The sequence below is a fragment of the Oncorhynchus clarkii genome, chromosome 8 (assembly GCF_045791955.1).
Source record: "Oncorhynchus clarkii lewisi isolate Uvic-CL-2024 chromosome 8, UVic_Ocla_1.0, whole genome shotgun sequence".
Taxonomy (NCBI): domain Eukaryota; kingdom Metazoa; phylum Chordata; class Actinopteri; order Salmoniformes; family Salmonidae; genus Oncorhynchus; species Oncorhynchus clarkii.
In genome coordinates, this window is record NC_092154.1 from 38,610,228 (window position 1) to 38,623,214 (window position 12,987).

The window sequence follows — 12,987 nt, forward strand, 5'->3', positions numbered from 1 at the left end:
TTACCGCCCCAATAGATCCACAGACGATGCAATCGCCATCACGCTACGCACTGCCCTATATCATCTGGACAAGAGGAATACTTATGTAGGAATGTTGTTTATCGACTATAGCTCAGCATTCAACACCATAGTACCCTCCAAGCTCATCATTAAGCTCGAGGCCCTGGGTCTGAACCCCGCCTTGTGCCTGACGGGCTGCCCCCAGGTGGTGAAGGTAGGAAACATCACCTCCACTCCGCTGATCCTCAACACTGGGTCCCCACAAGGATGCGTGCTCAGCCCCCTCCTGTACTCCATGTTCACACATGACTGCGTGGCCAAGCATGCCTCCAACCCAGTCATCAAGTTTGCAGATGAAACAACAGTAGTAGGCTTGATAACCAACGATGACGAGACAGTCTACAGGGAGGAGGTGAGGGCTCTGGGAGTGTGGTGCCTGGAAAATAATCTCTCACTCAACTTCAAGAAAACAAAGGAGATGATTGTGGACTTCAGGAAACAGCAGAGGGAGCACACCCATCTACATCGACGAGACCACAGTGGAGAAGGTGGAAAGCTTCAACTTCCTTGGCGTACACATTACTGACAAACTGAAATGGACCACCCACACAATGTGGTGAAGAAAGAGAAACAGAGCCTCGTCAACCTCAGGAGGCTAAAGAAATATGACTTGTCATCTAAAACCCTCACAAACCTTTACAGATGTACAATTGAAGCATCCTGTCGGGCTGTATCACTGCCTGGTACGGCAACTGCACTGCCCACAACCGCAAAGCTCTCCAGAGGGTGGTGCGTTCTGCCCAACGCATTACCAGGGTCAAACTACCCGCCCTCCAGAACACCTACAGCACCCGATGTCACAGAAAGGCCAATAAGATCATCAAGGACATCAACCACCCGAGCCACTGCCTGTTCACCCCGCTATCATCCGGAAGGCGAGGTTAGTACAGGTGCATCAAAGCTGGGACTGAGAGATTGTAAAACAATTTCAACGCCATCAGACTGTTAAACAGACATAACTAGCACATTAGAAGCATTTAGGCATAGACTAGGAATCACTGGCCACTTTAAGGAATGGAACACTATCACTTTAAAAGGATCAATCCCTTTTTTTCAATTTTCGCCTAAAATGACATACCCAAATCTAACTGTCTGTAGCTCAGGCCCTGAAGCAAGGATATGCATATTCCTGGTACCATTTGAAAGGAAACAATTTGAAGTTTGTGGAAATGTGAAAGGAATGTAGGAGACTATAACACATTAGATCTGGTAAAAGACAATACAAAGAAAAAATCAACCGTGTTTTTGTATTTTTTTGTACCATCATCTTTGAAATGGAAGAGAAAGGCCATAATGTATTATTCCATCCAGGTGAAATGTAGATTTTGGCCACTAGATGGCAGCAGTTTATGTGCGAAGTTTTAGACTGATCCAATGAACCATTGCATTTCTATTCAAAATGTTGTATCAAGACTGCCCAAATGTGCCAGTCTGTTTATTAATAACTTTTCATGTTCAAAACTGTGCACTCTCCTCAAACAATAGCATGGTATTCTTTCACTGTAATAGCTACTGTAAATTGGACAGTGCAATTAGATTAACAAGAATTTAAGTTTTCTGCCAATATCAGATATGTCTATGTCCTGGGAAATGTTCTTGTTACTTACAACCTCATGCTAATCGCATTAGCGTACATTAGCTCAACCGTCCCGAAGGGGACCCAACAATCCTGATGAAGTTTAATAATGTTTACATATCTGGCATTACTCATCTCATGTGTATATATTGTATTCTATACTATTCTATGGTATCCTAATGTTTACATCTGGCATTACTCATTCATGAGTATATACTGTTTTCTATACTATTCTACAGTATCTCATTCACTTAACTTCTTATGGCTGCAGGGGCACTATTGAGTAGCTTGGATGAAAGGTGCCCAGAGGTGCCCAGAGTAAACGGCCTGCTCCTCAGTTTCATTTGCTAATATATGCATATTATTAGTAGTATTGGATAGAAATCACTCTGAAGTTTCTAAAACTGTTTGAATGATGTCTGTGAGTGTAACATAACTCATATGGCAGGCAAGAACCTGAGAACAAATCCAAACAGGAAGTGAGAAATCTGAGGTTGGTATATATTTAACCCATTCCCTATTGAAATCCCCTTGAGATATGAATGAAGATTCACTTCCTAGGGCTTCCACTAGATGTCAACCGTCTATAGAAATTTGAATGAGGCTTCCACTGTGTTGTGGGACTGAATGAGAGGGGAATGAGTCAGACTACTGGCAGAGAGCCAGTTCCAGGTCATGCTCATACCACATGATATCCTCCTGCGTTCCGTTCCTCCTCAAGATACAAACGAATTATCCGGTTGGAACTTTATTGAAGATTTATGATAAAAACATCGTAATGATTGATTCTGTACTTAGTTTGAAATGTTTCTTCAACCTGTAATATAACTTTTTGAAGATTTTGTCCAAAAAAATGGTCGACCAGCTCCAGCGTTTGGATAGGTGTACCAAACGCGCTAACAAAAGTAGCAAATTGGACATAAATAACGGACATTATTGAACAAATCAAGCATTTATTGTGGACCTGGGATTCCTGAGAGTGCATTCTGATGAAGATCATCAAAGGTAAGGGAATATTTAGCATGTAATTTATGGTTTATGTTGACTACCAAATGGCGGCTAATTTTACTTGATTGTTCTGAGCGTCGTCTTAGATTATTGCATGGTTGGATTTTTCCGTAATGTTTTTTTGAAATCTGACACAGCGGTTGCATTAAGGACAGGTATATCTATAATTCCATGTGTATAACTTGTATTATCATCCACATTTATGATGAGTATTTCTGTTGAATAGATGTGGCTATGCAAAATCACTGGATGTTTTTGGTACTAGTAAATGTAACACGCCAATATAAACTTAGTTATTTTGATATCAATATGAACTTTATCAAACAAAACATACATGTATTGTGTAACATGAAGTCCTATGAGTGTCATCTGTTGAAGATCGTCAAAGGTTAGTGATTCATTTTATCTCTATTTGTGCTTTTTGTGACTCCTCTCTTTGGCTGGGAAAATGGCTGTGTTTTTCTGTGGCTTGGTGGTGACCTAACATAATCGTTTGTGGTGTTTTCGCCGTAAAGCCTATTTGAAATCGGACACTGGTGGGATTAACAACAAGACTACCTTTAAAACGGTATGAGATACATGTATGTTTGAGGAATTGTAATTATGAGATTTCTGTTGTTTTGAATTTGGCGCCCTGCACTTTCACTGGCTGTTGTCATATCATCCCTCCACCCACTTTCATAACTCCACCCACTTTGCCAAAGCACAGCCCCCACACCACTAGAGGGATATCTTCAACCACCAACTTACCATCCTGAGACAAGGCCGAGTATAGCCCACAAAGATCTTCGCCACGGCACAACCCAAGGGGGGGCACCAACCCAGACAGGAAGATCACGTCAGTGACTCAACCCACTCAAGTGACGCACCCCTCCTAGGGACGGCATGGAAGAGCCCCAGTAAGCCAGTGACTCAGCCCCTGTAATAGGGTTAGAGGCAGAGACAACCAGTGAGAGAGGGGAAACTGCCAGGCAGAGACAGCAAGGGCGGTTCCTTGCTCCAGAGCCTTTCCGTTCACCTTCACACTCCTGGCCAGACTACACTCAATCATATGACCCACTGAAGAGATGAGTCTTCAAGGTTAAAGGTTGAGACCGAGTCTGCGTCTCTCACATGGGTAGGCAGACCATTCCATAAAAATGTAGCTCTATAGGAGAAAACCCTGCCTCCAGCTGTTTGCTTAGAAATTCTAGGGACAATTAGGAGAACTTCGTCTTGTGACCATAGCGTACGTGTAGATATGTACGGCAGGACCAAATCGGAAAGATATAGGTAGGAGCAAGCCCATATAATGTTTTGTAGGTTAGCAGTAAAACCTTGAAATCAGCCCTTGCCTTGACAGGAAGCTAGTGTAGGGAGGCTAGCACTGGAGGTATATGATCAAAGTTTTTGGTTCTAGTCAGGATTCTAGCAGCCGTATTTAGCACTAACTGAAGTTTATTTAGTGCTTTATCCGGGTAGCTGGAAAGTAGAGCATTGCAGTAGTCTAACCTAGAAGTAACAAAAGCATGGATACATTTTTCTGCATCATTTTCGGACAGAAAGTTTCTGATTTTTGCAATGTTACGTAGATGGAAAAAAGCTGTCCTTGTAACAGTCTTGATATGTTCGTCAAAAGAGAGGTCAGGGTCCAGAGTAAAGCCGAGGTCCTTCACAGTTTGATTTGAGACGACTGTACACCCATCAAGATTATGGTTACTATGAAGATTACTATGAAGCACAAGAAGATCCAATGTTTCCTCAGTGGAGTACTGGGCCTTCAGTTGAAATTGCAAGTAGCTCCTTACAGGATCAATTGGATGGCAACCATTTATTGGACAACAGCCATCCATTGGAAGACAAACATCTATGTATTGGCCAGGAGGTGCTAGGTTTTTCACTGGGCTGCAGCCTGGGAAGCCTTCAAGGGATACAACACCCTACTTGCCAAGATGTAATTGTGGTTCATCTAATTTTCGTTAGTCAATAAAATATTGATGTATCAAGAAGCTCTTGTTTGTTTCTTTTTGATACAGCTTTTGCCATACCCTAGTTATGTGATGGGAGGGAAAAGTTACACATAGTGTCACCAGGAGAGCTTTTGTTTGTCTCTTTTTGATAAGGCTTTTGCCAGCTGAGAGTATATATTCAGGTAGCAGAGGAAGCAGTGGATAGCAGTAGGTCAGTTAGGACAGAATAGCTACAGTAGACAGGTGTGAGAGTGAAAGTGAAGCAGGACAAACTATACATTTACCTACATACTACCTCAATTAGCCCGACCCACCAATGCCCCCGCACATTGGCTAACCGGACTATCGGCATTGTTTCCCATCACACACCACCAGCCAACCCCTCTTTTACACTATTGCTAATCTCTGTTCATCATATATGCATAGTCACTTTAACCATACCTACATGTACATACTACCTCAATCAACCCGACTAACCGGTGCTTGCATATAGCCTCGCAACTGTTATTTTTCATGGTCTTTTTTACTGTTGTTATATTTCTTATTTATCTTTTGTTCACCTAATAGCTTTTTTTATTTAGAAATTGCACTGTCGGTAAATAGCCTGTAAGTAAGGATTTCACTGTAAGGTCTACACCCGTTGTATTCGGCGCACATGACAAATGAACTTTGATTTAATTTGATCATCTCAATAGTACAGTGAGTGAGAGAGTATCCTACTGCTTATGTCAACATTTTGATTGATGACTCTGCATTTTGTCCCGCCCCCTGACATATAATAACTCATTTTGCCCTCCCCCGTATTTGGTACGTCCCACTATTACATCATTTCATACACAGAATCCTCCACATTTTCTGATTTACCTGTGTATAAATATGAGTATTAATTCAAGGGATCTCACACTTCTGCTCAGATATCTTAAGATGACGTACCTTGAAACATGTCTCAGAGAAAGCCTTCAACAATCATCCCATGGACTACGAAGCGCAAGAGGATCCAGTGGTTCCTCAGGGGAGTGCAGGGTCTTCAGCTGAAAGCGCGAGTGGCTTCTCTCCAGGTCAATTGGACGGCAACCATTCATTGGACAACAGCCATCCATTGGACGACAACAGCCATGATTTGGAATTGAAAGCATTCAACCATCATCCCATGGACTATGAAGCACAAGAGGATCCAATGTTTCCTCAGTGGAGTGCTGGGCCTTCAGTTGAAATTGCAAGTAGCTCCTTACAGGATCAATTGGATGGCAACCATTTATTGGACAACAGCCACATATGTTTTCTGTTGTGCTTCATCTAATTAAATAATTGTATTGTGAAAATAGCACAACGTCCCTACACACCACTTTTTCTTCATCTGCAAATCAATTAAATTATTCTTTACATATACACTACTGTTCAAGAGGTTGGGGTCACTTTGAAATGTCTTTGTTTGGAAAGAAAAGCTATTTTTTGTCCATTAAAATAATATCAAATTGACCAGAAATACAGTGTAGGTATTGTTCATTTTGAAAATGACTATTGTAGCTGGAAACTGCATATTTTATATGGAATATCTACATAGGCGTACAGAGGCCCATTATCAGCAACCATCACGCCTGTGTTCCAATGGCATATTGTGTTAGCAAATCCAAGTGTGTCATTTTAAAAGGCTAATTGATCATTAGAAAACCCTTTTGCACTGGCCTTCTTTAGACTAGTTGAGTATCTGGAGCATCAGCATTTGTGGATTCGATTACAGATTCTGAAACTCGTCAGTCTATTATTGTTCTGAGAAATGAAGGCTATTCCATGCGAGAAATAGACAAAAAACTGAAGATCTCGTACCACACCGTGTACTACTCCCTTCACAGAACAGAGCAAACTGACTCTAACCAGAATAGATAGAGGAGTGGGAGGCCTCGGTGCACAACTGAGCAAGAGGACAAGTACATTAGATTGTCTAGTTCGAGAAACAGACGCCTCACAAGTCCTCAACTGGCACCTTCTAGACAGAATTCCTCTGTCCAGTGTCTGTGTTCTTTTCCCCATTTTAATATTTTCTTTTTATTGGCCAGTCTGAGATATGTTTTTTTCTTTGTAACTCTGCCTAGAAGGCCAGCATCCCGGAGTCACCTCTTCACTGTTGATGTTAAGACTGGTGTTTTGCGGGTACTATTTAATTATGCGGCCACTCGAGGACTTGTGAGGTGTCTGTTTCTCAAACTAGACTGGTTGGCGCAGTGGTTAAGGGCGCTGTACTGCAGAGCCAGCTGTGCAACCAGGCTCTGTTGTAACCAACTGTGACCGGGAGGTCTGTGGGGCGGCGCACAATTGGCCTAGCGTTGTCCGTGTTAGGGAGGTTTTGCGCACCAGTGACTCCTGTGGCGGGCAGTGCACGCCAACCAAGGTTGCCAGGTGCATGGTGTTTCCTCCGACACATTGGCTGGCTTCCGGGTTGGATGCACGCTGTGTTAAGAAGAGGCTTGGTTGGGCTGTGACTTTCAACCTTCGTCTCTACCGAGTTGTAGCGATGAGACAAGATAGTAGCTACTAAACAATTGGATACCACGAAATTGGGGAGAAAAAGGGGTACATTTATTTATTTTTTTAAAAAATATGGTTTGTCTGCAGGAGAGTTCATCAGAGTCTCTCTGGTTGCGTTTCCACGAAGATCAAGGTAGTTAGAATGGCTACTTCAGAGAACCTTTCAGAAATGTTCTCATAGAATAGATGTTTCAGCGGTTGTCTGTATTCTCCTCCTCGGTTTACGTAATTTCTAGCTGCAGATTTGCTCTTATTCTGTAGGGATCTCAGAGTTGAAACATTTCCAACTACAACTTCTTTGGTAGAGTTGTAGTTTCAACCACTTCACACAGCATGTTTTGGTCTCAGAAATTAAACCATTTGCAACCTCAGCTGGGGTTTGCTTAGTCTTAACTACTCGCCACCACAGCTCACGCTGGACTTTGCTTTGTCTGAAGTGAATTTCATCAGGTGTGGGTTTTATGCATTTCAGTAGAAAAGTGTGGTTCCATGACGCCGACGTAATGTCTATGCTCACGTGGGCGTGGCCACTGACTAGTTCATCTTTGTATGAAAAATCCATACTCATTTAGAAGCTTAACATCACATTACATCTTTTCACAAATAGTTTCATGTTTAATCACATACGTTTCACAATATTTAGATTTAAACCTGACAGCTGGGAAATGTACACTTTAAGAGATACCGTTATGTGTGTTTCCTGTCTTTCATGAGATCTCCAAATGAAACACACTCAACCTAACTCTCCCTTAAGTGTTCATGGACCATTCCCACACTCTCAAAAGTAGACATATTGTTTTATTATCCCATTTTGGGGATTTAGTAGTTTGCCCAAGTGAAGTCCTTTGTTCTCTCTCTGTGATATCTCTGCATGACTGGGGGAGAGAGTCTCTGCCAGGAATTTACAACCTGAGACAATAAAACCTGGGTTTAGGAGAGAAAGTGAGAGAGAGGGGGAAGCCACGATCTACACCCAGAAAAGGCCACGTCATGACAACAGCCAACCGCTCAGACGAATGAGGGCATACCAGCCAACCGTCCTTCTAAACGGATTTAGTGACCAACAGTTTTTTACATGGTCCGTAATTTCTCTGGATTTAGCGACCAAACGTTTTTACAATTCCACCTAAGCTACCATAATTCCATATATTTCCAGAAGATTTGCAATTTCTATATAGCTTAGATTTCAAGAGGATCAACGTTTTTCTAAATAGTATATTCCTAAATCTTAGTTAAATTGTAATTTCAATTTTATTAATCGTCTTTATGTGATATCCTATTTTAGGCCATCCTAGAAAATGACAGTGCAGGTATGGCAGTTTTATCCCATTCTATTTCTATAATTTTGTTATTATTTTGAACTCTTTGTTGCCCTCTGGTCGCCTGGTGTTAGTGCAGAGGTGTGGGTCAGGTAAGTCTCTGTCCGTGTTTGGGTCCGGTGCTGGGCAGCTGCTTGTCGTGCTCCTTGAGTGGTCCAAGGGATAATAACAGTAACATGACGCTCAGAGGGGATGGAACACTTATCACGCACAACAACGGACACCTGCCAAATGGCCCATATCGAATGGTTTATCTAGACAAGGAGGCTAGGAAAAACATGATTCATAAAATGTTGTTTACTTTCTTTCACATCTTTTAAGGTACCAATTTTTAAGGTACCATGTCCTAAGCACTAAGCAATTATACAGGGACACGTTCGGGATTGCCCAACCATGTCTCAGAGCTTTTGTATTATTCTGTATATAAATCAGAGACAGTCCATTTAGTATGATATATTACCTTCCTATGGTATGTATTCGTTTGTGGATATCCATCACCCATTTCGTTTGATATGTTATGAATTTGCAAAACGTACAACATGTTACAAATTTGCTAAATGTATATGTTACCAATTCTAATTGGGTGGCTAAGTGGCTAACGTTAGCTAGCTGGCTAATGTTAGCTCAAATTAGCTCAAATTTAAAGTTGTCCGTGATGAGATTCAAACTTGCAACCTCTGGATATAAGCCCACCCATTCACCCCAACCAACCACCCTACTTTTGTTTTTGCCAACAACCCTACTTTTGTTTTTGCCTTAAGTAACCGTCGGTCTTATGTAACCATACTAAACGTAACATATCATACTAATTTTAGAAGGCTGGATTTACTTTTACTTTGTTACGTCTAGTCTATGAGACAAGGCTCAAATGCCACCATCAAATACTTTAAGGACTTCAGCAGCGGGGCATAGGCCTGCAGCATGATTCACTACAGCAGGGATACTCAAGTACTATTTGAGAAGGTCCGGTCACACAAATGTTCTATTTGTGGCAAAGGTCTGGATGGATAGTGTAATTTATCGGCGTAGTAACAAACCCCTGCCTCGCAACCCATGTGACCTCAAACTCTAACTGAGCAGATGCAAGGTCTAAATCTGGAAAGTTAAGAAATAAATGAACAAACCTCCCTGTACTGGATGAATATATATATATATATATATATATATATATATATATATACAAATACACAAAAATAATCAAGCACACATTATTATTACCCATCTCCTCTTATCTTTTTCTGAAATGCATTATAAGCCTGTCTCCATCTGAACCTGATACACAATTTGAACAACCACACATCTCAAATGACAAGCTCTTGGTTTCACACCTGTTTAAAGACATACATTAAACATTCAGTACCATGATACAGCATAGACCTGACATAAATACTTTTAGGGCCTTACATCTAACAGGACAGGGAACCTTCTAGATCACCAGTTGTGAAACGCTATCCGAAGAGCAGGTCATACTATGTGTGTGTGTGTGTGTGTGTGTGTGTGTGTGTGTGTGTGTGTGTGTGTGTGTGTGTGTGTGTGTGAGAGAGATCTCAGATCAGAAGTATTGAAACATAGATATATTTGATGAAAATACTTTCGTAGCTGCTTAGGTGGCATTTAAAAAAATGTTGAGGCCGGTGTTATAAAGCTTTTTATGCTGACTGGATTGAAAAGGTTGCTTTGTGTGTGTGTGTGTGTGTGTGTGTGTGTGTGTGTGTGTGTGTGTGTGTGTGTGTGTGCGCGTGCGTGCATACGTGCGTGCGTGCGTTTGTGCGTGCGTGACTGGCAGAATAATAGGACCTAGGTAAAGAGTGAGATTGTTGAGACAGCGCAGGGATGAGTTTATAGCACTAAAGCTATAACAATGTGATTTTTGAAAATTAAGATATAAAACTAAACTGCAATTCAATAACAACCTAGGCCCTGGGGGACAGGCTAGAGAGAATAATAGTTCTCCCCATATTGATTTAGTGAAAACTTTGATGTCAAGGTAAGTTCTTTAAGTTGTTTGTTCACACTAGAAAAATTACTGTATTGACGAGTCATCACTGACTTTATTTAAAGGTCCAATGCAGCCGTTTTTATCTCAATATCAAATAATTTCTGGATAACAATCATTTGGTCAGATTGTTTTCAATTAAAATGGTCAAAAAGTTTTTTTTAAATTGCTTCATTGCAAAGAACAATTTACCAAGCAAGAATGTTGCTAGGACAGCCTGAGAGTGGTTTGAGTGGGAAGGGGAAAACATAAAATTAGCTGTTATTGGCAGAGAGGTTAGGAACTCTCTTTCTTATTGGTTTATTAACTAATTTACCGCATGGTCGTGCCACTATGGAAGTCCAGAACTCCCTCCCACCAAAACAGGCTGAAATTTCCGGCAGTCTTAGAAAAAAATACTTGGAAGACGAAAACCTGCACAAAAAAATTTAAAAAATGCTAAAGGGGTAAATGCAAAAAGAAAAAATATTTATTTGGTCATCATGATGCCAAATGAGTGTAAAGTACAAAAAGGTGAAATACAAAATACAAACGTTTTGGCTGAAATCACGCCATCATCAGTGTAATAGGAAGGCACACACACCTGGCTTATATTTTGAAGGATAATTACTTACGTCACATGATCAAGAAAGAAAATGTCAAGAGTGTGCAAAGCTGTCATCAAGGCAATTGGTGGCTACTCTGAAGAATCTAAAATATCAAATATATTTGGATTTGTTTAACACTTTTTTTGGTTACTACATGATTCCATATGTGTTATTTCATAGTTTTGATGTCTTCACTATTATTCTACAATGATTAAAATAGTTAAAAAAAAAAAAACTTGAATGAGTAGGTGTGTCAAAACCTTTGACTGGTACTGTATATATTATATACATCAGTGGACAGAGAAACATCATCAATAATTTTGTTACATATTTCATCAGAATAAAGAACACACACAAGTAGTGGGTCAACAAGACAAGAATACAGAAGTAGAAGCAATGGCGCTAGAAACGATAGGCTACTACATGGGGGGATATAGCATCTAAAGAAGCAATACACAATTTACAGAAAACAATTCAATACCAATTCTTTGTTTATGCCTGATCGGTGGAGAGTTAAGATAAGAGATCCGGGGGCCTCTCAAGGGGCGCAGCCGTCTAAGGCGTCACTACAGACCCGGGTTTGATACCGGAATGGATCACAACCGTGATCGGGAGTCCCATAGGGCAATTGGCCTTGTGTCGTTAGGGGAGAGTTTGGCCGGGGAGGCTTTACTTGGCTCATTGCGCTCTAGCAACTCCTTGTGGCGGGCTGGGGCGCCTGCAGGCTGACCTCGGTTGTCAGGTTAACGGTATTTCCTCCGACACATTGGTGCGGCTTGCTTCTGGGTTAAATCAAATTATTTTAGTCACATGCGCCGAATACAACAGGTGTTGACCTTACAGTGAAATGCTTTCTTCATGAGCCCCTAACCAACAATGCGGTTGAAAGAAATACAGATAAGAATAGGAAATAAAAGTAACAAGTAATTAAAGAGCAGCAGTAAAATAACAATAGAGAGACTATATACAGAGGGGTATCGGTACAGAGTCAATGTGCGGGGGCACCGGTTAGTTGAGGTAATATGTACATGTAGGTAGAGTTATTAAAGTGGCTATGCATAGATGATAACAACAGAGAGTATCAGTGGTGTAAAAGAGGGGGGGGGGGCAATGCAAAAAGTCTGGGTAGCCATTTGATTAGGTGTTCAGGAGTCTTGTGGCTTGGGGGTAGAAGCTGTTTTAGAAGCCTCTTGGACCTAGACTTGGCGCTCCGATACCGCTTGCCGTGCAGTATCAGAAAGAACAGTCCATGACTAGGGTGGCTGAAGTCTTTGACAATTTTGAGGGCCTTCCTCTGACACCGCCTGATACAGAGGTCCTAGATGGCAAAAAGCTTGGCCCCAGTGATGTAGTGGGCAGTTCACACTACCCTCTGTAGTGCCTTGTGGTCAGAGGCCAAGAAGTTGCCATACCAGGCAGGGATGCAACCAGTCAATATGCTTTCGATGGTGCAGCTGTAGAACCTGTTGAGGATCTGAGGACCCATGTTAGTTTGTTGGTGAAGTGCACACCAAGGTCTCTGACCTCTTCCCTATAGGCTGTCTCGTCATTGTTGGTGATCAGGCCTACCATTGTTGTGTCATCGGCAAACTTAATGATGGTGTTGGAGTCGTGCCTGGTCGTGCAGTCATGAGTGAACAGGGAGTACAGGAGGGGACTGAGCACACACCCCTGAGTGGCCCTTGTGTCGGGGATCAGTGTGTTGGATGTGTTGTTACCTACTCTTACCACCTGGGGATGGACCGTCAGGAAGTCCAGGATCCAGTTGCAGAGGGAGGTGTTTAGTTCCAAGCTTATTGATGAGCTTTGAGGGCACTATGGTGTTGAACACTGAGCTGTAGTCAATGAATAGCATTCTCACATAGGTGTTCCTTTTATACAGGTGGGAAAGGGCAGTGTGGAGTGCAATAGAGATTGCATCATCTGTGGATCTGTTGGAGCGGTATGCAAATTGGAGTGGGTCTAG